Source organism: Siphateles boraxobius, unplaced genomic scaffold (genome assembly GCF_051911475.1).
Source record: "Siphateles boraxobius isolate OS27281-9 unplaced genomic scaffold, OSU_SipBor_1 171, whole genome shotgun sequence".
Taxonomy (NCBI): Eukaryota; Metazoa; Chordata; class Actinopteri; order Cypriniformes; family Leuciscidae; genus Siphateles; species Siphateles boraxobius.
Genome location: NW_027508779.1, coordinates 88,694 through 115,776, shown reverse-complemented (window position 1 = coordinate 115,776; position 27,083 = coordinate 88,694). Strand labels below are relative to the sequence as shown.

The 27,083-nt window shown below is 40.1% G+C and overlaps 1 protein-coding gene across 1 annotated transcript in view; it reads right to left on the bottom strand.

Moving 5' to 3' along the window:
* pard3aa (par-3 family cell polarity regulator alpha, a) overlaps nt 1-27,083 on the bottom strand; it is a 466,122-nt gene that overhangs the window by 365,611 nt on the left and 73,428 nt on the right. The gene's annotated exons all lie outside the window — the stretch shown is intronic.

Below are 27,083 nucleotides of genomic sequence, written 5' to 3'. Positions count from 1 at the left end.
CAACTATGACTAGTTGCCGACTGTATCTATGGATAATTCGGTAAATTAAATTTAACAGAATTTATCAACTTGTTGTCTGCAGTGGTTGTTTTAATTCACATCCTTTCTAAAAAAAAATATGAAAGTTTTTTAAATATATTATTAATATACAAGACTGTCAATGATCTAAATTAATGATGTTTTATTATTGTTCATTATTTATTTTGTTGGATTATAGTTGGACTTGGTCAGAATTGTTTCAGAAATAGTGATCTGCATGATGCCTTTGGGCTCAGTGATGTTGAATTTAAATGTCATGTAAAATAAAGATGTGATATGTTACATTGTGATGTAATGGTGTTTTCTGGAAGGGACTAAAGAACAAATAGAATACAAATGTTTTTATTAAGTTAGGTAAACATTATATAACAGTTTCAGGTTATGTTTTAGTGTTGGTAACATGTCTCACATTGTCCCACACAAACTTATAATCGTCCCACATTTGGTTTGTTTGATGGTGGTCACCCTAGATCCACAACACATCTCACCACTGCCTTCTATAGAAATGTAAGACGCCTTCCTGTCCTGAGTCTCCGGCTCGTGTGCTTTCAGTCAGCAGTGGGTCTGTGGCCCTGCAGTGATTATGAACACGACTGTCAGTGTCATAACAGCCCTGGATGTGTGTGACACCGCACTGGCTCGCCACCTCTGACACACTCCTAACACACTGCGGCTGTGCTGTGTGTCTGCGCTGTACCCGTCTGTCTGAGTCTGAGGAGCTGCGCTTTAGTCTGAGGCTTGAAGTGCCGTGACACCTCAGTTGCATGGTTTCACTTCAGAACATTCAGTGAGCATCCGCCGAATATTCGGTGTGTTTGTAAAAAAAGCATATTTTCTGACTGGACAGGTGATGTACAGTACAAGCTCAGATTTAAAATACGATGTGAAAATGACGATGTATACTGTACATAATGTTTGTGACCTAAATGACGCACATTGTAGGAAACAGTCAGTGGTCCCATAAGAAAAATAGCTTAATGACATGTACACAATAATATTTGAATTAAAATCCAGATTTATTTATTTATGTATTTATGGCAAAGGTTTAGTGGATAGAAAATGTTCATAATTCAGTATAAAATCAATAATCGGATTTCAATTATATTCATTTACTATGACAGAAAAAAAAACCAAGCGATTATATGTAATTATGCGTTATGTGATTGCAATCCCTTGAATTTTCAAAAATAGTACACATTTTTATTGTCAATTATAAATATAATATAATATTTTATAGAACACTTTAGTATATTGTATTGCAAATATGTTCTTGTTTTATAATAAATTAATTAATATTTTATTAAAGATTATTTAAAAAGGCATTTTAGTATCATAACGATAAAAATTTGACATTGTCTAAAAATGTATTTGTCAAAAAATCTATTTAAAATGTTACAATACTTGACAATATTAATAGTATTATTAGTATTGTTAACATCATCATCAGTGGCAGAAATCTTTCCGAGAGAGTCAACATTGATCCCCGAGCTCCAGATCACACACAGCCTCAAGTTTACACAAATATTCCCTTCACAGCAGGACAACAATCTGACTGAACAAACCTGGAGTGGCTTTGGATGAGTATATGTTTATGTGTATTTAGATATTTCATTCTTTCATTCATTTTTTGTTGATAACTGCAAACAAAACAATAAACATAGACAAGCTTTCAATACATGCAGTCTTGCCTTATAAAGGGTCTTATAAAATGTTCTTTCAAAACTGTTCTTCACTCTCTGTGTGGAGGGAAAATTAAGTTCAGCTGGTTCTCAGCAGCTTTTTTCCCCCCCCAAACGGAGTCTTTCATATGCATCTTGTGCCCTCTAGTGCCCCTCTGAAACATGGTACCCACCAATGCTGTACAGTACGGAGGAATAAAAAGAAACAATCACCAGCACTGTTGCCAGGTAAACAGGAAGTAGATGGAGCACACAATAGCAAGCCGAGGCGAGATCTCCTGCTGAAAGATCACACACACAGGATGTACACGATCACGGCTGACAAAATCAAAACTTGAGCGCGCAAGACAAAGGGAAAAAACAAAAGGAGCATTTTTCAATCTTTAATTATCTGAATTTACGGCGTGTTGAGAGGGGAGGGGACAGACTCGAGGAGGACCCACTTGTGCGATGGGGAATTCACACAGGGAGCATGACAGCACTGTAATAACCTCAATTATTCAGAATTAGGCCAGTATTGATTTACTGCTGGATCGGCTTACTGAATCTGGGCTCTCAGACGTGGAGGAGGTGGGCAGGGGAGGGTGGGTGGCTCGGCGCTCAGTGTCCCGGGAGCGAGATCTCCTCGGGCAGGGAGGTGGAGGAGGGCCGGTGGCTCAGTGTGGAGGCTTTGGATCACGGGGTGAAGACGTGTAATTAAACATTCTCCTTATCAAGCCTTTGATGGATGAAGCAGTCTTGTATTGCAGGCCTGAACCTGTCTTTCAGTACATGTCTCTCTCTCTCACACACACACACACACACACACACACACACACACACACACACACACACACACTCAATGACCTTCACAGTGGTGCTGAGTCTTTTCTGAAGAGGGAGCAGTGGCACACCTACTGGAATAACCAGGTCCAAGCAGCTAATTTTGGTCAGGTTGGCTGTAGCTGGTTTGTTGCTGGTCCAAGGTAGTATACAATGCTAGCTCGACCAATATGGTATACCAGGTCACAACAATGTCCACCAACTATGCACTCTCACAAAATAAGGTACAAAAGCTGTCACTGGGACAGTACCCTTCAAAGGGGTTCTAATATGTACCATTTAGGTACTAATATGTACACTTTTGGTACCAATATGTACCTTTGAGGGACCAATATACACTCTTTAGGTACAAAGGTGCACCTTTTGAAAAGGTACAGCCACAATGGCAGCTTTTGTACCTTTTTTTCTGAGAGTCTGTGCAGTCAGGGCTCTTACAGGTGCACAAGCGTCTAGGTCCTCTGACCAGTCTGTTTTAATTGTTCAGAGGACTAGGTATAAGTGAAGGTGATCTGGCCTTTGTAATGACAGCACCGAAGAGATGAAATAGTCCAACATCTAACATTAGACTCACTCCAAATATAAACACTTATTTGTCTAGCTTTAAAGACTGCAATGTGTTGAGGCATTGGTTTTGTTTGTTGTTTTTTTTAGGTGTCTTGTCTGTGTCAAGACGTTGATTTCTTTTATTAGGAATAATTGTATTATTGTACAGCACTGAATAGTGATTTATAAATAATCTGAGAATTGAGGTGAACATGATTTTGCCAAGGTAAAGTGGCAGAGTTAGACTTGAGGTTCAGGACTTGTACTGCATTCTTATAAATCCATCATGTTCCTATAGATTTAGGTCTAGTTATGGTTACAGTATGTCTAACGTTCAGTAAAGTAGTTTAGACTTGTGGATTTTTATTGAGGTATATCTAAAAGTATTGGTTAGGATTAGATTTGGGGTTGGGGCAAACATTTGTGTTTCTCACAGAGCAAGAAGTTGCCATGCAAGATATGAAAACCCAACGAAAATTCAAATTAATCATGTCTGGGTCAAGGGCCGCTGGATCTGCCCTTCTGCCCAAATATCAACTGATATTCTGGTCGAAAAATCCTCATCTTTGACCCATTTAGTATCCCCAGAGTACTTGTTTCCATGAGAACAACAACAGTGTAATGGTTGAATGTGTTTGTGCGTGCATGTGTTTTGCAATGGTAAGCAGTTTGGCTAATCTAATTAGTTTGGAAATGAATCCAAAATGGCACTGGAGGACCCCAATGAGATCAGTGAATGATCTCATGTTTGAGCCGATACTATCCCTCTGTACACAAGGCTCTGTGAAATGACAAAACGTCTATTATTGTGCAATTAACACAATATTAAGACTGCCTTGTCTTCAATGACTTATTGAGCCTGCGAATACAGCCAAGACTAGAATCTACTGGATGCACAAACAAGATATATATCCCACATTCAGTGCCAACGTCATATCAACTTCATTTTCTGCAGTGCTTGTTATCTTCCCTACAGCCTTCAAATGTATTCCCAGAGTGCAAAAAACATGTGACCCTGGAACGCCTGCCGTGCTACCTCTCATGTCCAGACAGCAGGCCTCACGTCGTCTTCTCAGAGGTTTCTCCTTGGCTCGACCTTGTGAGGAATGGTGAGCGGGGGGAGGAGGGGGGCTGTGAGATCCTGGCATAGTGCAGCTGTCGGCTGCCTGCACAACGCCTCCTAATCAGTGCTAATTGGCACTCCTGATGACAGGCTTGGGTCGGTGCCGGCAAGAGGAAGAAAGTATTGCTGACGGCCCGCCTACAATTGTGCTGCGCCTGGGCCAAGGTTCAACCATTCGAATACTAAGTTTTACTGGGATTGAGAGTGTGTACGTGTGGCGGAATTTTAATATTTTTCATCAAGTATCTCCTGCAAGTGTATGTTATGAGCCAGGAGACTTGGCATGACTCTACAAATACTAAAGTTTGATGCTATAAACCTGTTACTGCTTCCTTTCAGAGTACATCCATTACAACAACATTTAACCTCACAGTATATCAATCGTTCAATATAGTAGCTAAGACTCATTGATTTTTATTGAGGTATTTCTAAAGCCTTTCAAGAGAGGATCCTTGAGATGACATTCCTCTGATATATGAGAAATAACGTCTGCTGGAAGTCTCATTAGTCAAGCATGTAGACCACAAATATACAGTTCAAGACCACAGAACAACAATCAATCTGCTCTCGGTTTCAAAACAGACAAACAAAGTGAAGCTACATAACCCTTAAGAAAATGAACAATGATTTATTCCATGTGTGAATTATAAGATGACTTTTAGGAAGGGGGGTTAGGGCTACATCCTCAGCTCAATGCAACTCATTGCAAGCCTGGATCCAAGAGAAAATATCAGCATAATATCTGTGGTTACTGAAATGTTGTTTAAATGTTGCTGTAACGTTCCTCATGTAATGTTTCAATAGCAGAATTCAATGCAGAACAATTTTAATATGTGTACTTCTAAAGACCAGGGGTCATGCCTTAAGACAGCGAGCACATAAAACTGCCACTCCATCACCCAACAAACTCTACAAAAAATACGCCAACTGGATTTATTATAGTACTGTAAGTGTGTGTGCGTGCGTGCGTGCGTGTGTGTATAGAAGGTGTTCCCTGGAATAGTCCTTTTATATGGACTATAAAAGTTTAAACAATTAAACTATGATTTCTATGCAAGAACTATGGACATTTCCACAAGGGTATGAACAATTCATAAACATCAGAGGAGATTAAACACTTCTCTCTGTGTGTATGACTGCAGAAAAAGGTGGATTGTTGCATCACACCAGCACATTTCAAAAAACATCAATAGCGGTCACACATCTCTCAGCTCGCTCTGGCAACAGGGACAGTCCAGCCTCCTCACGCTTTCAACTCCATTAAAGCCCGGAGAGACATTCAGACATCTGAACTGCCTAACAATGAACCACAGGTGCCAAAATGAGCTCCTCATCCAAGCGCTGAGAGTTGGGAAACTTCCCACAAAGCCTTCGCGAGTTAATTGTGTGAGTGTTGTGTCTGTAATGAGCTTCTCCGCTGAAATCTCATAGTTCATCTCTTATGCAATCAAACACAGCTGGTGTGGAATTGAATTGCGGAGATGCACACAAGAAAAAAACAATCAAAAGATAAAGGCAGAGGGAATAATGAAGCTTCACAGCCCATGACGAGCAAGATAGGGGAACGACGCCTGATGCTCGCACCACAGTCCCACACTGCATGCCAACCAACGCCAGGAATAGTAGAAGCCATCACTGGAGACCAAGACGTGGGCACCGTTGGCCCGTACAGCTGCATCTCCTCCATGAAGAAAAATGAGCCATGTCGAGGGAGCCAAAATGTCAGCTCTGCGGCAGGTGGACGCTGATCTGCTTTTGCAACATGTCTTGGCAGCACAGACGGAGAGGAGCAGCACAAAGAGGATAATCTCCTCCTTCAGATGGCATGTAAGCCCAACGCTTATGAAACATAATCGGTGGATTTCGACTGAACTCAAACAGTTGCTGTTTCTAAGGAAAACTAATGTTGTTTGAAACAAAAAAAGGAAGTTAATTTACAAGAGCATGGCATGATAGTTGCTTCAAAACCACAATGTAAAACAGGCCAAAGAGTTGAGTTTCCGTGCATTGGCCCATAATCGGTTTCACCTTCAAGGGGCACGGTGAAGATAGCTGATGATTAAAGATGTGGCTGCGAATCTGTGCCCTGCTGTTTTATAGTAATTGTATGGTCAAGTATTGATTCGAGTGGCTGGCTGAAACCAGAAGTAGCCAGGGGGGTAGAAGTGATCTTTGAAGATGTGGCTCATAAGGAAAGCTGACAGCCTTCAAGTGTTGCTCTTTGAAGGTAGAATGATGACTGACACATGATCCAAAAGACCTTCTTAGAGCCGACACATTCGCTGAGCCTCCAAGACCCTTAGTGCTCCCATCTGACAGTGAGGAAGTCCAGAGCCCTGTTTTTCAGAGGGAAACCAGGACTTATGTTAAAACACAGACCCTGACACTCTAATTCCCTTATTTTCTCAAACAGACCCTTTAAGATCAAAAGCCTCTCACTCTCTCCCAGACCACAAACACCTAGCTAAACAGCACCGTACGGCTAGTCTGGTGCAAGCAACTTTGACTTGCACACTGTTAGTTATTAATAATGTGTTCGATAATTCTGCCATGGCGTTTGAGCAAGAACACAGCAGTAATCTATTTGAGAATGATCACATTTATTGTTCATAATTGCTTTGTAGGTAAACTACTATGACTTGACATGGTGGACTGGAGAACAAAAGGTGTGCACTCTGAGCCAAGAATGTCTGAAACTGTTTAAAATATAACTGTTTGCGATTATATTTACTATTTGTAATATAAAATTGAGTCAATTCTGTAGAACTCAGAGTAGGGATTTAAAATGTGTTCACCAAAACTGATTATCTTGCTGTATGATTTTGTGTGTGTTCTGCAGAAGAAAGGAAGTATGAGTTTGAGACACAAGGCAATACATGATGAGAGAATTATCATGTTTGGGTGAACCATACCTTTTAATAGTAATTCTAATTGTCATGATGATGGTCAATTAAAATGGCATTTTATTTACTTCAAATGGCTGTACGAACAGTTTTGAAAACATTTCTTGAATTGCTTTTTGGAATAAATGTTTAGTTAACATTGTCTTGACTCACTGTTTTCAGTTTTTGACTTTGGCAATGATATTGTGGTTTGTGTAACATAATATTCCTTGGTACTAATTTCCAATAGCATTTTTCAAAAGCATTTTTTCACTCAACTTCAGACATTGATTTCTAAAGACACATTTTTTTTTAATTGGCTCAACTTAAAAAGATTTGTTACAGAATAGTTGCACCTCTCCAGAAAACTAATAATGTTAATTTAACTCAACTAATCTCTTTTTTGTTTGTTTGTTTGTTTGTTTGTTTGTTTGTTTGTTTGCTTTTGTATCACAGACAACATGTTTTCAGTTAGTATAACTGTTATTTACAAAAGTTGAGTAAACAGGAAAAAGCTTGGGGAAATTAGTACTAAGATCTTTTTGTTGTTGTATGGGCTTAAAATGTTTTACAGTGAATGTGTTAGTGTGCAATAGCAAGGATGCATGGGGGAAATTATGCTTTCCTGGTAGCTTCACATGCTTTTTCTGTGTATTGTCTGAGTTGTCCTCTATTTTCCAGATATTGCAAAATCCCCTTTCCATGAGGAATCTGGAGAACACAAGGACCACTGTTTTCTTTCATTGGTGAAACGCTCAGAGAAAGTTACATGGCTGCCATTACTTTGTGATTTATGAAAGGACTGTTATGAATTAATTGTGAGCCTGGAGTCTGCATTAGTGAAGTAAGGCAATCCCAGAGGATCGTGAACAGGATGTTCACCCCACTGGGGGCTCGGGCTTAGAGCCACCTGATGGACAATGTAGGACAGGTCAACACAAATAGGCTTTGACAGCTCTGGGGTTTTTATGGAAAACATAAAGCAAGCTAACTGTCCTGGTCTACAGTCTGTCCCCATTAGCAGTCTCTCAAACCAATTAACACCTAAGCAGCCATTCAGGCTCAATTCCAGATATATGCTAACAATTACACTAGGGGGAAAAGCCACACTGGACAGGAAGAACCATAAGAATGTGAATTACGGGGCTTTCGCTAAACAGTTAAAAGCTGACTGTGCCAATTGGTCCAAAGATGTCCTGATTCCTCATTCAAAGAGGATTTCTCATTCTTTCAAGTCCACAAATAAAAAAAGAAAACCAGAATGTAAATGACTACCATGGCCATATATATTCACAAGTCATTTATAGTATTTTAAAGTGGGCTGTTTATACAGCGGCTGCTGTTTGGTGATTAGCGTTTGTTTTGTACGGTTAAGGGTCCCATGGGAAAAGTGTGGCATGGGTGTGTTATGATCCATTGCCACGCCTACACCAGATTTTCGCCCCATGTGGTTGGCGCCAGCGGTTTGGCTTCAAGCGCTAAGCCGACATTCCCAGCATCGCCCTCTTCAGCGCAGGAGGTGTGCGCGCCATTCGGCGTTCATTAAAATGATCCGTAAAGGAGACCGCCGCTGACTTCAATCTGACCGCCGACATAGATGTAGCAATTTTAGTGCATAACAAAGAGGTTAGTTAGCAACGGGACTCCAGTGATGAAACGCTAAGAAATTTCAGAATCCTACCTCAAACACTTAAACACATGTCAATAAGAGTAAAGAGAACCCAAACATTTTTTTTGGCAACTGGGATCCACTACTAATCCAAAAAAAAAAGTTTTTTTTGTTTGTACAGTATATATATATATATATATATACACACACACACACACACATACACACACACAATAACTACAATGATAACGAGATTTGCATAACTATATGCATGGTAAAATTATTTCAATTTAAATAGATATGGTGAGAAAAAAAACGCTGAAAGATGCAAACAGCAAACTAACAATTTTTTTTTTAAACTCTAGAAAGAATGCAACTGTTACAAATAATACGATTATAGTCAATAATGTCCATGAGTTGAAGCTAAATAATAATATTACAACTTGCACAAAAATAGGCAAATGATTAAGTTACATGAACATTTAAGACTAATATTTTCTTTCAGTACCAACACACTAAAGCTTGCCTAGAAGAAAATGAATAAATAATTTAAATGTTGATGTTTAAATTAATATATAAATTGTTTGAATATTTTCTCATCCACTAACTTTTAGCATCAATTAATGGTATTATAAATGCCATTTTAGTCTGAGTAAAATTGTCTAAATTTCAAGCGGGCCTATTATAAACTGGCTCCGCCCTCCTGCGTACTTCCGCTCAATTTTCATTTTCCTTCAGTACTATGTCTGGGTTTGCGGTATATTCGTGGGTTTTCTCCGGTCAATTTTTTACTGGTCCAATCAGTGAACAGAGGGAGTGGCTGAGAATGATGAGTTTGAGGTTGTGTGCTAGTCGTGCGACACGACCAAACGTTAGCGATTGGTTATGGCAGATCCAGAGTGACTCTGGGCATATCCAAAAGTTTTAAACTTAAACACAGTACCCGCCTTCAAGGAAGTTAACGCTTGTCAACGGAGAGTGGCCAGACTCACTGTACAAATGAAATGTACGAGAGTCTGGTAGGACCAGGCTAGGCCTATTATGCCCCTTTTTAAATAAGATTTGAATATGTAAAATAAGTCTATGATGTCCCCAGACTGAGCAAATGCGCGGCAGTTTTGTTTGCGTCTCTTTCAAGAAGAGGGCGGAGCTTGCAGAGCTCATACCAGCAACAAAACAGGACAATCTCACGAACTGAAAATGTCAGAAACTGTCGTCGGACAATGATGCCTACAGAGCCAGAGAATATGTGCTGCATGGCAATAGAACAGGTATACCTTAGTTTAAATACAGTTATAACTTATATTGTCATCTTGCTTTTATCCACTATTACTACAAGTCTGTTGTAGCGGACCCCGTCCGAAAGATGAACAAAACTTTACTGATGAGTTTTATGAAGTTCATTGTACATCACACGAAAGATGAAGCGTCCGTTTTCACTCCAGAAAATCAGTGTAAGAGCTGAATAAAACACAGTACAAGAAGTGCTCATTAAAGTCTTATCCATAAACTCTCTCTCGCTTATATAATCATCAACATACACAGCGAACTAGACAAAACCACTCGATACAACTAACTGTAAACACATATATATAGACTTATGCCTTTTCAGGGGGTGCTTAATAAACTGGTAAACTTTTTATCTGTAAAACAACTCAAGATTAAATGTAATAAAGTGCGAACTCTCCCTTTTATCACTGCCGTAACCAGTATCGCTTTTGATTTATAGGGATTAATAAAAAGCACTGGGTGGATTTTTATCATTTTAGGGTGGTTGTGTACACACACTGCCTACACACATTTGTTTTCAAAGAATTTAGCATAATAGGTCCCCTTAAATGAATAAAACATGACCGAACTTTTTGACTTCTTGTCAAATGACAATAAAACACTGTCCACCACCAAACATCATTGGTGATGAGGAACCGCGAGAACACAAGTCTGGTCATATTCGACAATGACAGAGAGACTGGCGTTCAGGCCCTTCATTACAAACAAGATAAACACAAACCCGTGGAGGCTGGTCTACGAGAGCTACTCATAGATCAAGTGGAAGAGAAGCTTTCCAAACAGAGGCCAGCAGCTCGGGTCCTCTCTTAGGAGGCCTAAATTATTTACAACAAGCTAGGGATGAAGTGAAGTACACAACTTTAAGTATATAATGCAGTCAGGAGGACTATCGATTGACTAATTAATTGATTAATGCTGAAAGTAATCGACTACCTCATTAGTTACAATGCATTATTCATACCTGTACTTATTCAAAAAAAGGCAGTCATTGTGTTTCCAAGCACATGTACGTGTGTTAGCATGTTTATGTAACGGAAAGGTCGTTTAGGTTGTGGTTTAGAAACTGGAGTTCTACAATTTTCTAGGAGATTGCTCATGTTTTCTTCATCTGTGAATATCCACCGTGTACACGTTCAAAATAAAACATCCTTAGTATTCTTGCCCTCGTATACCCAATGCAAACTAACCCGGTTTGTGTATTCGTTAATGCCCAGGGGAAGGCTGAGGTTCTGTGTGCCCTTGTCTTCATCGTGCTGTCTATCAAATAAGACTCATGTTTGTTCTTTTCAAATACAAAGAGGCTATTTATGCAAAACCGTCCCAGGAGACAATGGTGGCTAAATGGCAAAAATCTATCCGAGAAAGGGGCTTTTTTTTGCGTGGGAACAAAGTCTGATCTGCAAGTTAACAATGATATATGCAATGAATAAACTGACACGCTGTTCTCTCATGGCCGCTGGCCTAGAGTTGCAACACCGCTGAACGAGCCCGAGCTGGACGGAGCAAATGTGTCTAAAACAACCCAGTGACTGATGTTTAATGATGAGGGAAAAAACTGTTCTTTCTGTGACCTGGTTTCTTTTACGGTAAACTTGCCGATTACAGGAAAGCGAGTATGAGACAAAGTTTTTTGAAAAAAGTTGTCAGTGTGTGTGTGTGTGTGTGTGTGTATGTGTATATATATATATACACATATTTATTTATTTATTAACTGCACATTTTCTGTAAATAATCGCACCTAGAATTACAGTTTTGGTAACACTTTACAATAGGTTTCATTAGTTAAAATTAGTTAACTACTTTAGTTAACATAAACAAATGAACTGCACTTCTTCAGCATTAATTAATATTAATTTCAACATTCACTAAAACATTATGAAGATCAAAGGTTGTATTTGTTAACATTAGTTTATGCACTGTGAACTAACAAAGAATGAACAGCTGGATTGGTATTAACTAACATTAACAAAGATTAATAAATACTGTAACCAATATATTGCTCATTTTTTGCACATATCAGTTAACTAATGTTAACAAATGAGACCTTATTGTAAAGTGTTACCAGAGTTTAAAATATATATTTTTATATTGTAATAATTGCATGGTTAATCTCCAAATTAACAGAATAATAATATAAAGTAATCAAATACTTTACAACCTTCACTGCATCAATTATAATTTAAAAATAGATGAATCATTAAAGCTACAAAAGTTATTCAGTCAAGAGCAGTGAGAGATTTTCTCTTTGTCTTTTGTTCTTTGATTTAATGACACACAGACGCAGGTTTATTAAGCTACTGTCACTTTAAGATACATGCACATGACACACACCCAGAGCCGGCCCGAGCCTTTTGGGGGCCCTGAGCAGAATTTGATTTGGGGGCCCCTCCCACTACGCGGAGTCACCCGTGCTTGACGATTATTGACACAAATGTCACGCAATAATGATACATTATAAATGAATACAGTGAGGTTATGTATTAATACAAAATAAATACTTAATAAAAAATAAATACCAACTTAAAAAAGTTTTACCTTTTACTTTACTCTTTTACTAACTCTTTGAAACTTCTTAAAACGAACGGTCTCCAAACATATAAAATAAATTATTTGCTAAAATAACGACAAAACTGAGAAATCAGAAACATAATAAGAGCAAGGGTTCAACAAATAACAATTATTGTTGAAAACTGTAAAAATATTATTATTTCTCGACTGTCTCAACATCTTTTTTATTATTATTATTGTAACAGACTTTGTTGGATTGTACATGACAGAATCCAACAAAGTCTGTTACTATAATACCGGTAATGATGTACTGGCGCTCGTTGTATGTGTGTATGCAATCTATTTTTCCCCTCGGGGCTTGCCGTAGATAGGAATGGGTCGTGCGCACTTGGTACTGGAGTGTCGCGGGTTTTTGGAGTTAGTGATCTGATGTGTGGTATAATAAAGTGGAGAAGAGTTCAAACTGCTATGTTTATTATTTATTCAAACTGCTAACCTTACACATAGAAGGTTAAGTTCCCCTGCGGCTATTTTCTCCAACTCAAACCGATACCGTGACTATGCGCAGTTGCGCACGAATTGTCTATGCACTCGCAAGGTGTCTAGATTATGCGAATGACTTAAACGCTGGCAGACACAGCAGCAGTTGTTGGCAGGTATATTGATCATGAAATCAGAATTTTCTTGTCTTGAATTATTCATTCATTCATTTATGTCACTTGTTTAAGTCATCTAAAAAAATGATTTTTTTTTAACTCGATTGGGTGGCTTATGCCTCGGGCCGGCCCTGCACACACCCCACGTCCTCACAACTCTTTACGGTCACAGGCTCTTTTACTTTATTTCACTCATTTAAGACTCACAGTCACACAGACTGAAGATTTACAGCGCACCAGTACATATATATGTTTTCTTTCTTTTCTTTTTTGCATCTTATCACACTTTAATGGTTTAACAGCAGATAAATGAACGATAGAATGACGATATACTGTAGTGCAGCCAAAAGATGGATGATGCATCTATTGTTAAATATTTGGAAGGTGTTAAACTGAAAAAAATAATCACATGCACTAACTATCTATATACATATATATGCATACAAAATCATATGTAGACGATTAGCTCCGAGTTGTTATCCATTTTAGTTCAGTGTTAGCACTTTATAATAACACATGGTGCATCTACTCAAAATGATGCCATTTAGCAGGAACAGACAGATGGTGACGGCTGAAAAGGGAATGAATTCTGTGCTCATAATGCACACGCTTTAAAAGGATTGCTGGTTGCAGTGTTAAGTGCTGTGTGGATGTTTAAATAAATGATGGCAGTGAGTGTGTTTCAGTTGAATCAGGGTCAGGACAGCCAATTCACACTGCATACACACCATTCATTAGACCTGGACTGAAAAAAAAACTGGAATATTATATTCTGTTTCCTGGCTATGGAGAGGAAAGAGAATTTATCCAAAAGTTCAGACTATGAAGAAAACAACACAGAGGTTGCTTTCCCTCACACTTGACACTACATGAGAAAGAAAGGAATCGAACAACCTTGATGTTTCATCATTGTGTTCAGCTGAAGACTGTTTTAATCTGTAGTCTGACTCAATGAAGGTGAAAGACTTGATTCATAAACAGAAGAAGGAGCAGAAGTTTCCTTTGAGCTCTTTACGAGTGCTGTTTTTACACATGGAAGCGCTGAGGCTTTAATGCTCTGGCACTCTATAAAGTGTGCTTCTCTGACACTTTTCCAGAACTTTTATGGATGACTGGAATGTGCTTTTGAGTGGTTAATTAAAACTTCCAACGGCCTTGTTGATATTCCACACAGTTTACAACAAACACGACGAGGAGCCAAAAGCTTCAGCAATACCTTCAATCTCTCACTATAATGACCGAAAACTGAATTTAACAAAACCTGCCAAGAACATGTCTGGGTCATATTTCACCACAAAATCAAAAGAATTAAGAAATAACGTTTAGCTCAAAGAAAATTAAGATCTGCATATTTTTTTTTATGTAAGATGTATTGCTGTAATGCTTATTTTGGTGTTTTGCTTTTGACTTTTAAATCCTATAATTATTAATCTATCCATCTATCTATCAATCTATCTAATCAATTAAATAAATAAATAGATTGATTAAATTACTGGGCAGGGGGGGGGGGGGGGTGACTTAAATGTCATGAAAATAATATATAATTTTTCGGGCTGGGGGGGGGGGGGGGGGGGGTCTTAAATGCCATGAATATAATATAACAATGCAAAATAATCCTAATAGTTGTGATTCAGCTCATGAGAGGCAATCCTAACGCAAGTTTCCTGTTTGAATCACACATTTCCCGTGTCGCTCTCATTCCTCCTGCTGCTTCCTGACGTTTACGATCTGAAGTCCCGTTTCGCGTGGTCAATGGGTCAGAGGAGTTACTAATGGGGGTCCCGACAGGCAAGAGAATCCCAAGAGAATCATCGTGCCTCTTTAATTGGGGTGCTTGGGAAAATAAATGACGGATTATGACCTATAAATGGGAATTTATGTGCCCATTATACCTGCCGCTGATCTGCTCAGAAATGGTAACGGTCTAATTAGCTATGCATTCGCTGGCCTAACCTCCTAATTATGGCTTTTTCTGAACAGGCTTCATTCCCACACATACACACTGTTATTTTTCCCTTGCCCAATTAAGCCGTTTGTAGCATTATTCAGCTATATGATATGGTCCAAACGCTGCCAAAAATGTATTTCAAAACTGAAGTCAGAAACGTTGAGGTTTACCTTGCGGAAAGTCCCAGAGAGACTTTGTGAAATATCAGAATCTCGTTAGAAAGATGTAGATCCAGCAGGGATTTTAGATATTAAATGCACTTCGATATACTTTAGCGTAACAGTGGAGGAATAGAAATGATCATTCAGCTCAGCTGCGCTCGAGAGTGTGTGTAATATGACAGGAATTGATTGGTCTGATCAAGGCTTTAGAAACAGACTCGAATATTTGCACAAGGAGCAGACGTTAGCGCTACGATACGAAGAGATCATTAGCAATGGCCTGAAAAGAAATGACGGGGTTCATAAATCTTGTTCTGTATCATCAGGGCTGATTTACTGAAGTCAAGCATCACCGGTTGCTCCTCATCGCCACGAGTCACTAGTTAAAACACTTCTATTTCCAAGTTCACAGAATCTGAAGGAGAATGTTGCTGATGCACTTAAATGAGGAGAACAATTTGAATTGAGGTAAAGTGATTCACTTTTTGACATGCGATGACCCCAAGTGGCCTAATTTACCTGAACTTAACCAAACAGTAAGATTATATGTTTTTGAGGACATTAAGATAAAAGTAACAACAGCATATTAGACAAAACTGTCACTTATGCAACACAAAATGTTTAACTCTTTAAAATTTTTAATAAGATTTTAACTCACATGTAAACGTAAACATATAAATATTATTATATTTTATTTAGTTTAGAAAACACCAATTCATGGAAAACAAATATGCTTTTACAGTTAATGACATCTCAAAGTCAAAAATAATGTATTAATAAGCAATAATTAATGGTTGTTGTTTCTTTATTTTCTTTTTGCCAGTTGATGTATTGTTATTGCTCCTGAGGGATGCATAAATAAATACATAAATATTTTATTTAAGCAATGGGTGAACGAACGAACAAACTTTTTATTTATTTATTTATTTATTTATTTGTCATTTGATGTAATGTTACTGTGCCCATGGCTCAAATAAATAAATATTTTATTTTATTTTTTAATTTTATTTAATTTTATTTTTTTATATTAATATATTATTTTATTAATTAATATATTATATTATTGTATTAATTATATCATATTATATTTGTTTTTATTTTAACATATTATATATTCATAATATATAATAATACCTAAAAGTTGCTGATCGTAAACCCATAAACTGTTGCATTTCTATGCGGACAAGTGCATGTGTGAGTAGGCCTGTCAGGACTGAACTGTAGTTGGGAAGGAGAATGATCTGTAATGGATGTATAAAGTGCACAGCAACTCCAACACTACCACAAGCACACTTGTAATAAAACAGAGATACAGAAGCAAAGATATTTCCACTAAACTAACTGTTGACTCCTGAATCTCTGAGCGCTACAGGAGCCGTCTCTTTCCTCACACTTCACACTCCTCTTTCTGACAAACACCGTCGGCCCGATTATCTTTATCACTGCATGATCACAGGAGAAGTGATGAACAGATGAGCATCACAGCTGTGTATTCACCTCTCACACACATACTCTATTCTTTAACACTCAAACTAAGAAATAAAACAGAGGGAGACCACATCAAATCATAATGTTGCAGAACAGTGTGCCATAATTACAGTAGAAAAGAGAGCGTTCAAGGAACATTAAGATCCTGTCATCTTAACGGGAATAAAAGGAGAAATCAGAGCAAGACATCAAATTCACAAATCATTGACTTAGAAATGATTCCCTCTCTGTCATACGGAAAATTAGATTGTCATCTAATATATAAGAAGCTTTCAGAAGAATTTCATAGAAATAGGAAATCTTACTGTACTGTATATCATGGATCATTCCACAGGAAAGAAATATCACAAATGAGATCTCTTTAATATCTCGACTGTTTCTCATAAAGCAATGAGGTCAAAAGGAGAACGATCTTATTGCAGCCCTTTTATTGAACAGAAACAAAAGATGATTCACAATGAAGAAAATCATAAAGAAATGCGTGGCAGCGAAACAACACAAGAGAAAGAACTGAACAACCCGAGGGTTATAAATACATGAAGTTACAACTAAATGAACAACAGGTGAACTTAATCAATTCTCAAATTCTTCCATGGCCAAATTATTAATTTCTACTGTATGTCAGCATCACATTGGTTTTTCAGTTCTCCTAAAGAAGATTTTCCGACACAAAATTGACACTTCAAAACATATCTGAGAACACATGTTCAGTCTGGTCTGAAAAACGTCTCTGAGCAGAAGAGCTTTCCGGTGGGATTTCAGAGCTTCTGCAAACATGGCCCTTCACGTCTGTGCACGTTTGACCCTAAACTTGTCTGGTGTCAAAGGTTATAGGCTTAAAAACACTCTTTTCCTTCCTGTACTTTCACTATCTACACCGACACTTTAACTTTCCCCAATTTTAATTGGTATTGAGTTCCTCCAGCACACAGCGCATCATTGTAACAGCCCAGCTGAGAGTTCGTTAAGCGTTCACTGCGGCCTCACTTCAGGAACATTCCCCGTTTCCCCGACATTCCCAAGCTTTTTCTCAAATCGCTCCACAGCTTGAACCCTCGGCCACGGGACTGAAGTGAAACCTGACTCGAGCTGTGTGGGACGGGAACGAGGCTGACCACCCAAACGCTCGGCCCAGGGACAACCCCAGACAATCGGCTCGCATCAATCTCACAGGAAGTGCTGGATTAGTTCAATTTGTCTGCATTGTATTCATTTTTTTCAAATATACATGCATACAGTGACTTGAGTACATCTCTACACAATTCTTGAATTACTTGTACAACTGAAATTGTTTTTAAAAGACCTTTTAAGTAATTTGGCAAAACTTGTATTGCTTAGAAAAATATATATTTAACACTCAACAAAATGCTGGGTTGTTTAAACCCATATTTTTAACCCAAAAACAGGTCCGCCAGAGTTAAGTGATGCAACCAATATGCAGAAAAAATTAAAAACAGGAAATTATTTCAAGGTCAATAAATCTCTAAAAATATCAGATAATTTGACCTTTTTATGGCAAGGCAAGATTTGTTAAACTTGTGTGATTTGAAAAAAGTTACTTATGTATTAATAATTCATGCTTTATGTAAAAAACAATCAACATTGAAAAGTAAATGTGTTTTATTAAATTTTTTGAAAATAATGAAAAAGATGTGCACACTTACATGTATTCAGGAAACTACTGTATATTATTAGTTTTTACTTGCACCACATGACATTTCATAAATGTTATTACAATTAAACTATTCTGGAAAAAGGTATAAAAAAATGTAAAAATAAAAAATAAATAATTAAAATAAATTAAATTAAACTAATAAAATAAAACAAAATAAAATAAAATAAAATTATCCTTTAGATTAAAAAAAATAAGCTTGTTTTTAGGACCACTATAATTTTGATATTAATATAAAAGACGATTAACCATACGTTTCACCCCAATTCTCTTTTTTTAATTCCTTTTTATTAACTATTTTATTAACTATTTATTAACTGTTTACCTATTAACTATTTTTTTAACCATATGAAACTAACAAACACAGAGTCCTTTATAAGAATACATTTAAACTGAATTTTTAAGAGATGTGTCCTTCTATCACTGTCATGATTCTGTCCTTGAGTTCTCTAGTTCTGAGACAGGATCATGGCAGACCCATGTTTGTGTACAACACATGGTCTTTTGTTTGGGCCATGTGCTTGTGTGTCTCGTTACTTAACCCCACCCCCTTGTTTTCCTCGTTTGTCATGATTGTCTAGTTAGTGTCACCTGTTCCCTTTATTGGTTCTCCTATTTAATCTCCTTGTGTTTGCTGTCTCGTGTCGGTTCATTGTGACCCTTACCTCTGTGTGGTCATTGAGAGTTTTTGAGACCTTGTGATATCCTGTTCCAGAGTATTGTCTAGTTATTGTTAGTCAAAGTCTAGTTTATTCTCTTCGTGTCCTGTCTACGTTTTGCCCCCTCGTGGGTTTTTTTCCCCTGTTTTTGTAAATAAACTATTTGTTATACATCCTGTTTGCGCTTGGGTGGATCTGTATCGATCGTGACAGAATGAACCGACCTGACCAGAACCCAGCAAACAGTACGCCACCATGTCTTGATCAGCAATCGGACCCTGTGGTAGAATGGTGGCAGGAAACGATTGCCGATAGTAGGAGGGGCAAACTTCCGTTCCCTCCCCAGGGTGAGTGGTCCCTGAGAGAGTACGCCCGGGTCGTGGACGAGAGGAGGGTTTTCTTGCCTGACGCCCTACTAAAACGTTACTTCATCGCGGGCTTAAATGAGCCGCCTCCTCTGGCTGAACGGGAGAAACTGGTTCGTCATCCGTTCCAGGAGATGATTACCTGTTTGGCACAGAAGGAATCACGGACTTCCATCAGACCATCATCACCTGGAATGCTACCCGTGATCCCGGAGGGTCGCGTCCTCACCGTGGCCACGTTGGTGAACCAGACTCGTCCCAGCGCGACTTCGGAAGCATTCTCCACAGCTACAAGTCTTCAGGGTAAACGAGACAGACGGCTGTCGTGGGAGTCGGCTTCAGAGTCATCCTCCACAGAGACTACAGTTCCTGCTGTGGTTCCCTCTGAGTCTTTCCAACCGGTTTCAAGTCCGGTTTTGGCTTCTGCTCCGCGGCCGAGGAGAAAGAGAAGGAGGGGAACTTTCAGTTCTCCGTCCCTGTCTTCGCCTGAGTCCATGAGGACTCTCGAACCTGCTGCAGAGAGCACAGGTCCACAGTCAGCACTGGTGAGAGTTGATCCTTTGGCTGCTGCAGAGAGGATTATTCCGGATCCTGAAGCAGTGAAGATGGTTTTCGAGTCTGTTGCCGCTAACGATATCTCTGAGTCAGTTTCAGAGAGGGCGGCAGCCGACACAGCTGCAGGAGCACTCCTCCGGGCAGTTTCAGCTGCTCAGGACATGCCGATTGCAGTTATGGCCAAGACTTTATCTAATTACTTGTCAAGTCTGGTAAAAATTCTGGAAATTCCTGTCAGACCCGTTTCATCATCAAGTCCTGCGTCCACAGGGGAGGAGAGTGCGGGTTTTAAGTCAGTTGCAGAGAGAGCGGTCTCCATGGCTACTACAGAGAACTCTGTTTCTGAGTCAATGATGGAGTGTGCGGGTTCCGAATCTGTTTTAGAGGGTTTCGAATCTGTAGATGAGACTGTGGGTCCTGTTCCAGCATCACCGTCCGCCGCAGCGCCGCTTATTCCCGATTACTTCCCACCGGCTACACCTCTTGTCTTCGTTCCATTGCCGGCTGCAGCAGTCCCCACTATCACCCAGCCTATGTATGTTTCCCCGGTCTCCCCTGTTAAGGCTCAACCCCGGACTGTGTCTACCATTTCCCCACCCAAACCCGCCCGGGTTCCTCGTCAGAAGTCTACATCCCGTAGACCCAAGACCAACGTCCCACCCACCCACCCTGGACAATCCCCCGTGAACTTTGTTGTGCCTCCGCCTCCCCTTCCTTGTTTACTGTTCTTAATTTTTCACCCTAATCCTGTCATTCGGTTTTCATGTATGCCTTTGTTATTATTGGTTATGTTGTGTTGGTTCATGTCTATGTCTCGGTCAGTCTCGAGTTTGGTATCCTCTTGAGAAGCGTCTGGTAGCCGCTTTTTAAGAGGGGGGTTCTGTCATGATTCTGTCCTTGAGTTCTCTAGTTCTGAGACAGGATCATGGCAGACCCATGTTTGTGTACAACACATGGTCTTTTGTTTGGGCCATGTGCTTGTGTGTCTCGTTACTTAACCCCACCCCCTTGTTTTCCTCGTTTGTCATGATTGTCTAGTTAGTGTCACCTGTTCCCTTTATTGGTTCTCCTATTTAATCTCCTTGTGTTTGCTGTCTCGTGTCGGTTCATTGTGACCCTTACCTCTGTGTGGTCATTGAGAGTTTTTGAGACCTTGTGATATCCTGTTCCAGAGTATTGTCTAGTTATTGTTAGTCAAAGTCTAGTTTATTCTCTTCGTGTCCTGTCTACGTTTTGCCCCCTCGTGGGTTTTTTTCCCCTGTTTTTGTAAATAAACTATTTGTTATACATCCTGTTTGCGCTTGGGTGGATCTGTATCGATCGTGACAATCACAGACTGAATGGCCCGTGGATACTAATCAAACACAGTCTAATGAGGCCATTAGTGATGTTCATTGTTGTATTTGAGTGTCCTGATCAACGAGTCAGAGCTTCTGAATGTTAACAGAGCTCGGGATTCAAACCATTATATAAATTATACATGCTGCATATTTACATTCCCTTCCACCTGTTTAAACTGTCAACAATAGTAAAGCTCCAGTAATGACTTTGCTTGTCAATGTGCCGTTCTCAAGCTCCCAAGTCACCGCAGTACTGTACAAAACCACAGAAACACGGAAATCACCCTGCCGCTCATAATGCTAATTTGTTACATTTAATTTATGTGTGTAACAAGGATTTGACAAGCGTAAAACAAATCTTCTTTGATTGATAGACCCACAATTCAAACATGGTCAACCATTACAATCATAATAAAGCAACCATAAAACACGCATTACATAAACATATTATTACAAACCGCTCAAGCATCAATCATCAGCGTTATTACGCCGTGTTTGATTGCAGTCATGTTGGGAAAAATTTATATAATGAACAGCTGACTGTAAACCCGCTATTATTAATCAATCTATACGAGCGCTCTGATTGGATCCTCATCTTTAAGAACAAATCAGTCCTCATAAAACTGAAACACACATCTACCAGTCCATATATCAGATATTATCCCGTTTGGATGCATTCAATTCATCAAAAGTGCAGAAAAGACATTTATGATTACAAAAGATCTCTATAGTATTTCTACTTCCATTTCAAATAAATGCTGTTCTTTTAAACTTTCTATTCATCAAAGAATCCAAAAAAGTAATGATGCTGAAAATTCAGCTTTGCATCACAGGAGTAAATTACATTTTACAATATATTCAAATATATTTTTTATAAATAATTAAAGTTATTTAAAAATTGTAAACAGTTTTGACTTTTTCTTATGTAAATAAATGCAGCCTTGGTGAGCATAAGACACTTTTCAAAAACGTGCAAAAAATGTACAGACCCCAGTTTTTGACCAATGGATTTCATGCAGCGACCTGTTTATCTTTAATGAAAAGTTTGGAAACCTTTGACTCAAGTAACCTTTTGAATAACGTTCTTATAACCAAGCAATAACGTTAATACAAAGTTTATATAACGAGATAATTGAACGTTCTAATAACGTTTTTAAGAACGTTCTTATAACCTAGAAATAGCGTTAATACAACGTCTAAAAAAACTGGACGCTTTTAACGTTCCTAGAACATTCAGAAATAACGTTTTTATAACTTAATGGGAACGTTATGGAAACGTTCTTATAACCTAAAAATGTTAGCTGGGATGTTCAGGTCCTGATGTGCAGCATCAGTAATGTGGAGTGAAAGCGAACAGCAGAGAACACGAGAGCGACAGCGAGAAAGAGAGAAAACACATTTGTCAAAACAAACCAAAGGACCACAAAAAAGTAACACTTGCTCTGTTACTCCTGCTGCACTATTGCGGATTCTTTCAGTTTAAAAGTTGTCAACTATTAATGGCAAGATAGTTCGAATATTCTGCTTTACATGCAATACTGATCGCCGACTTTATCGATCATCTTCACATCAATATTTAATGTGACAAAAGGGTGTGAGGAGGTATTGAGGCTCACCAGAGCCAAAATTTAAATGGCAAAAAAACAAACAAGCAAAGTGTTTATGTAGAGTTGAAGTTGGTTAGGAACAGAATGGCACAACTGGTAATGCGAGAACAGATTATAGGGAGAGATCGAGTGAAGATTACAGAGTTGAGATGTTCACCTTTACTTTTACCATCTAGCTGTAGTGCTTCCTAACTGCAATCTGATGCAAATACAGCAAATAAGTGGATCAGAAGAGTTCGGGGTGAGCAGGGTTCGGGACCAGAAGGGTTCGGGGTGAGCAGGGTTCAGGGAACAGAAGAGTTCGGGGTGAGCAGGGTTCAGGGAACAGAAGAGTTCGGGGTGAGCAGGGTTCGGGATCAGAGGGGTTCGGGGTGAGCAGGGTTCGGGATCAGAAGAGTTCGGGGTGAGCAGGGTTAGGGATCAGAAGGTTTCGGGGTGAGCAGGGTTCGGGATCAGAAGAGTTCGGGTGAGCAGGGTTCGGGACCAGAAGGGTTCGGGGTGAGCAGGGTTCGGGAACAGAAGGGTTCGGGGTGAGCAGGGTTCGGGATCAGAAGGTTTCGGGGTGAGCAGGGTTCGGGAACAGAAGAGTTCGGGGTGAGCAGGGTTCGGGATCAGAAGGTTTCGGGGTGAGCAGGGTTCGGGATCAGAGGAGTTCGGGGTGAGCAGGGTTCGGGATCAGAGGGGTTCGGGGTGAGCAGGGTTCGGGATCAGAGGAGTTCGGGGTGAGCAGGGTTCGGGATCAGAAGAGTTCGGGTGAGCAGGGTTTGGGATCAGAGGAGTTCGGGGTGAGCAGGGTTCGGGAACAGAAGAGTTCGGGTGAGCAGGGTTCGGGAACAGAAGGGTTCGGGGTGAGCAGGGTTCGGGAACAGAAGAGTTCGGGTGAGCAGGGTTCGGGAACAGAAGGGTTCGGGGTGAGCAGGGTTCGGGAACAGAAGAGTTCGGGGTGAGCAGGGTTCGGGACCAGAAGGGTTCGGGGTGAGCAGGGTTCGGGATCAGAAGGTTTCGGGGTGAGCAGGGTTCGGGATCAGAGGGGTTCGGGGTGAGCAGGGTTCGGGATCAGAGGAGTTCGGGGTGAGCAGGGTTCGGGATCAGAGGGTGTAGTGGCAAAAAACATTGTTGGGTTTTTCCTGTAACCCCCTGTTATTGTTTCCAACCACCTGGAGAATGCGAGTACCGGGTCAGACTCACAGCCCGAATCCAAGAAAATCCAAGAGTGTAGTTGTTGAATGTTGTCGATATTTATTGCAAATAAATATAAAGTACAAAACAAAAAATGAGAACTGGTTTAAATGTCTTTAAGCATTCCTTTGTAGCGCTTGGAGTTCAGCTTTCTCATACAGGCCAAGCTTCAGTAACGCAGATCCAGGCCGAGGTCAAAGACTGTATCTGCTGGCACGCCTTCTCCTTCTCTCATGCGCTACACGCTCCAACTTATAGGATAGCGCCCTCTCTGGCTGTTGAAGGTGTACTACTCAAATGCAATAGAAAAGACAATTATAAGTAAATTATGAAACCAAAAATAAAACTCAAATGCGGCTCCTACACACCGGCCCCTAATTGTTCTCTATAGAATCAATTATTCAAAATAAATACAAAAAAGGAGCCAGAAAACAAATAATCTCTTAATACTTTTAGAAGAAAAAAAAGAAAATAAAAAATAAAATAATAATGTATACATTACATCCCTTATTGGTGATCTTTAAGGGGCACCTGACACTCTTCATTTTCCAGAATTCGGCACAGCTTGGTAATGGGTCTATCAAGGATTGAAGTCTGTGTCTGGAGCTTCACGGATCGGACCAGCCCCTTTTGATCAGGCTTGGTCTCTAGAACTCTTCCTAATGGCCATGACCCTCTTGGAGCAGTGGGGTCAACCACCAGAACAAGATCTCCAACATTCAGGTTCTTCTTCACTACAGTCCATTTTTGCCTTTCCTGGAGTAGAAGAAGGTATTCTTTGGTCCATCTATGCCAGAAGAGATCTGCCATGTACTGGACCTGTTTCCAGCGGCGTCTAGCATAAAGGTCTGATTTCAGAAAGATTCCAGGAGGCATAATGGGCTGAGTTTTCAGCAGGAGGAGGTGGTTTGGGGTCAGCGGTTCTAGGTCGTATGGGTCTGAGGACACTGTGGAGAGAGGACGGTTGTTTAGAATAGCCTCTACTTCACAGAATAGAGTTTGAAGACCCTCGTCATCGATGGACTGTTGATGGAGTGTGGAGTACAGCACATAACGAACAGATCTTATAAGCCTTTCCCAGACTCCGCCATGGTGCGATGCAGCTGGTGGGTTGAAACTCCACTCGATTCCATCAGGAAGCAGGGCATCCTGGATCTTCAACTTGTCCAGTGTCATCAGAGCTTTCTTGAGCTCCACCTGAGCACCCACCAAGTTTGTTCCGTTGTCAGATCTGATGTGCTTAATCTGCCCCCTTCTGCAAACAAATCTCCTCAAAGCGTGAATGCATGAGTCAGTGTCTAATGAGAAAGCTACTTCCAAATGAACAGCTCTGCTAGACATACATGTAAACAGAACTCCATACCTTTTGATGGTGCTTCTTCCTCGCCTCACTTCAATCGGGCCAAAATAGTCCAATCCGACATTGGTAAAGGGAGGGAGGTCAGGTAGTATTCTTTCCAGCGGCAAATCTGCCATTTTTTGCTCACCTGCTTTGCCCTTTACACGTCGACACATGACACATCTTGAGAGCACCTTTCTTGCTAAGGAGTTGGCCTTAATAATCCAATACTTCTTACGGAGCTCTGAGAGCATGTGGTTCCTGCCACTGTGACCACAGCGTTCATGAATGTGTCTTAAAAGAAGAATTGAAATGTATGAATCTTTGGGCAAGACACAGGGGTGTTTAGTTTCATCAGGCATTGCAGATTTATGCATCCGGCCACCTACTCTTAAGATGCCTTCATCTAGCACAGGATCAAGCCTACAGATCCTGCTGCTCCTTTTCACTTTAGGTGGGGTCATTTGCAGTGTTTTAATTTCAGCTGGGAATGCTTGCCTCTGAACATAAGAGATAACTGACCTTTCTGCCTGTAAGAGATCTTCCACTGTGAGGAGCTGTCCACCGGGTTTGGTCTTGAAAACCTCAAGTTTTGGGCTCCCCTTTTGGCTATGGGAGCGGGTAGTGACTTGACACAATGGGAAGCCCTTTTGTTTTTTGATTCTCAGTAGCAAGGCCTTTTTCAGTTTGATGTACCATGCCGCTGCTTTAATTAGCCTAATCCAATTTGAAAAGTATGAAATAAGCTGGTCTGTGGGTGTTTCAGTGTTTACCACTGTTGTAAACACAGTAGTGTTTCTCCTGACCTCTGGATCATCCTGTAACACTGAGCCCAATGCCTCCACCTCTAACCAGCTTTCCTCAGGTTTCCATAGGAACTCTGGACCATGTATCCATCTCCTTTGTTCCATGAATTTACCTGCACTTAATCCTCTCGAGGAATCATCCGCTGGATTGTCTTTACTTCTTGCGTATCTCCATTGAGACAGCTCCGAATTATCCCGAATCAGCGAGACCCTGTTGGCTACATATGTTTTAAATCTTGCAGTGTCACTTCTAATGTACTTAAGTACGGTTTGGCTGTCAGTCCAGAAAACGGAGGGCTTTAAGGGTAGATGTAGTTCTCTCCTTAGCATTTTGTCCACCTTTACCAACAATGCTGCAGCGGCCAGCTCCAGACGTGGTACTGTGATGTTCTTTAAAGGAAGGACTCTTGACTTTCCCATGAGAAAAGTGACATGTATAATGTCCTGTTCATTAGCTTGTCTAATGTAGCTCACTGAGCCATAGCCATTCTCACTGGCGTCAGCAAAGTGGTGTAGTTCTGCACACTTTGCTGTTCCGTAGCCTTTTGGTTTCAAACAACGTGCAACACTGAAGCTTTTTATTCTTTCTAAACTGTTTGTCCATCCTTCCCACCTGTCTACTACAGCTTGGGGCAAAGGTTCGTCCCATCCAAAGCCTTTCTGGCAGAGCTCCTGTAGCAACTGCTTGGCTGGGAGAATGAGAGGAGCAAGAAAACCAAGGGGATCAAAAATGGAACTTACAACAGAAAGTATGCCTCTGCGGGTATGTGGCTTCTGGCATAAATTGATGTTAAACTGGAAATGGTCAGAGTC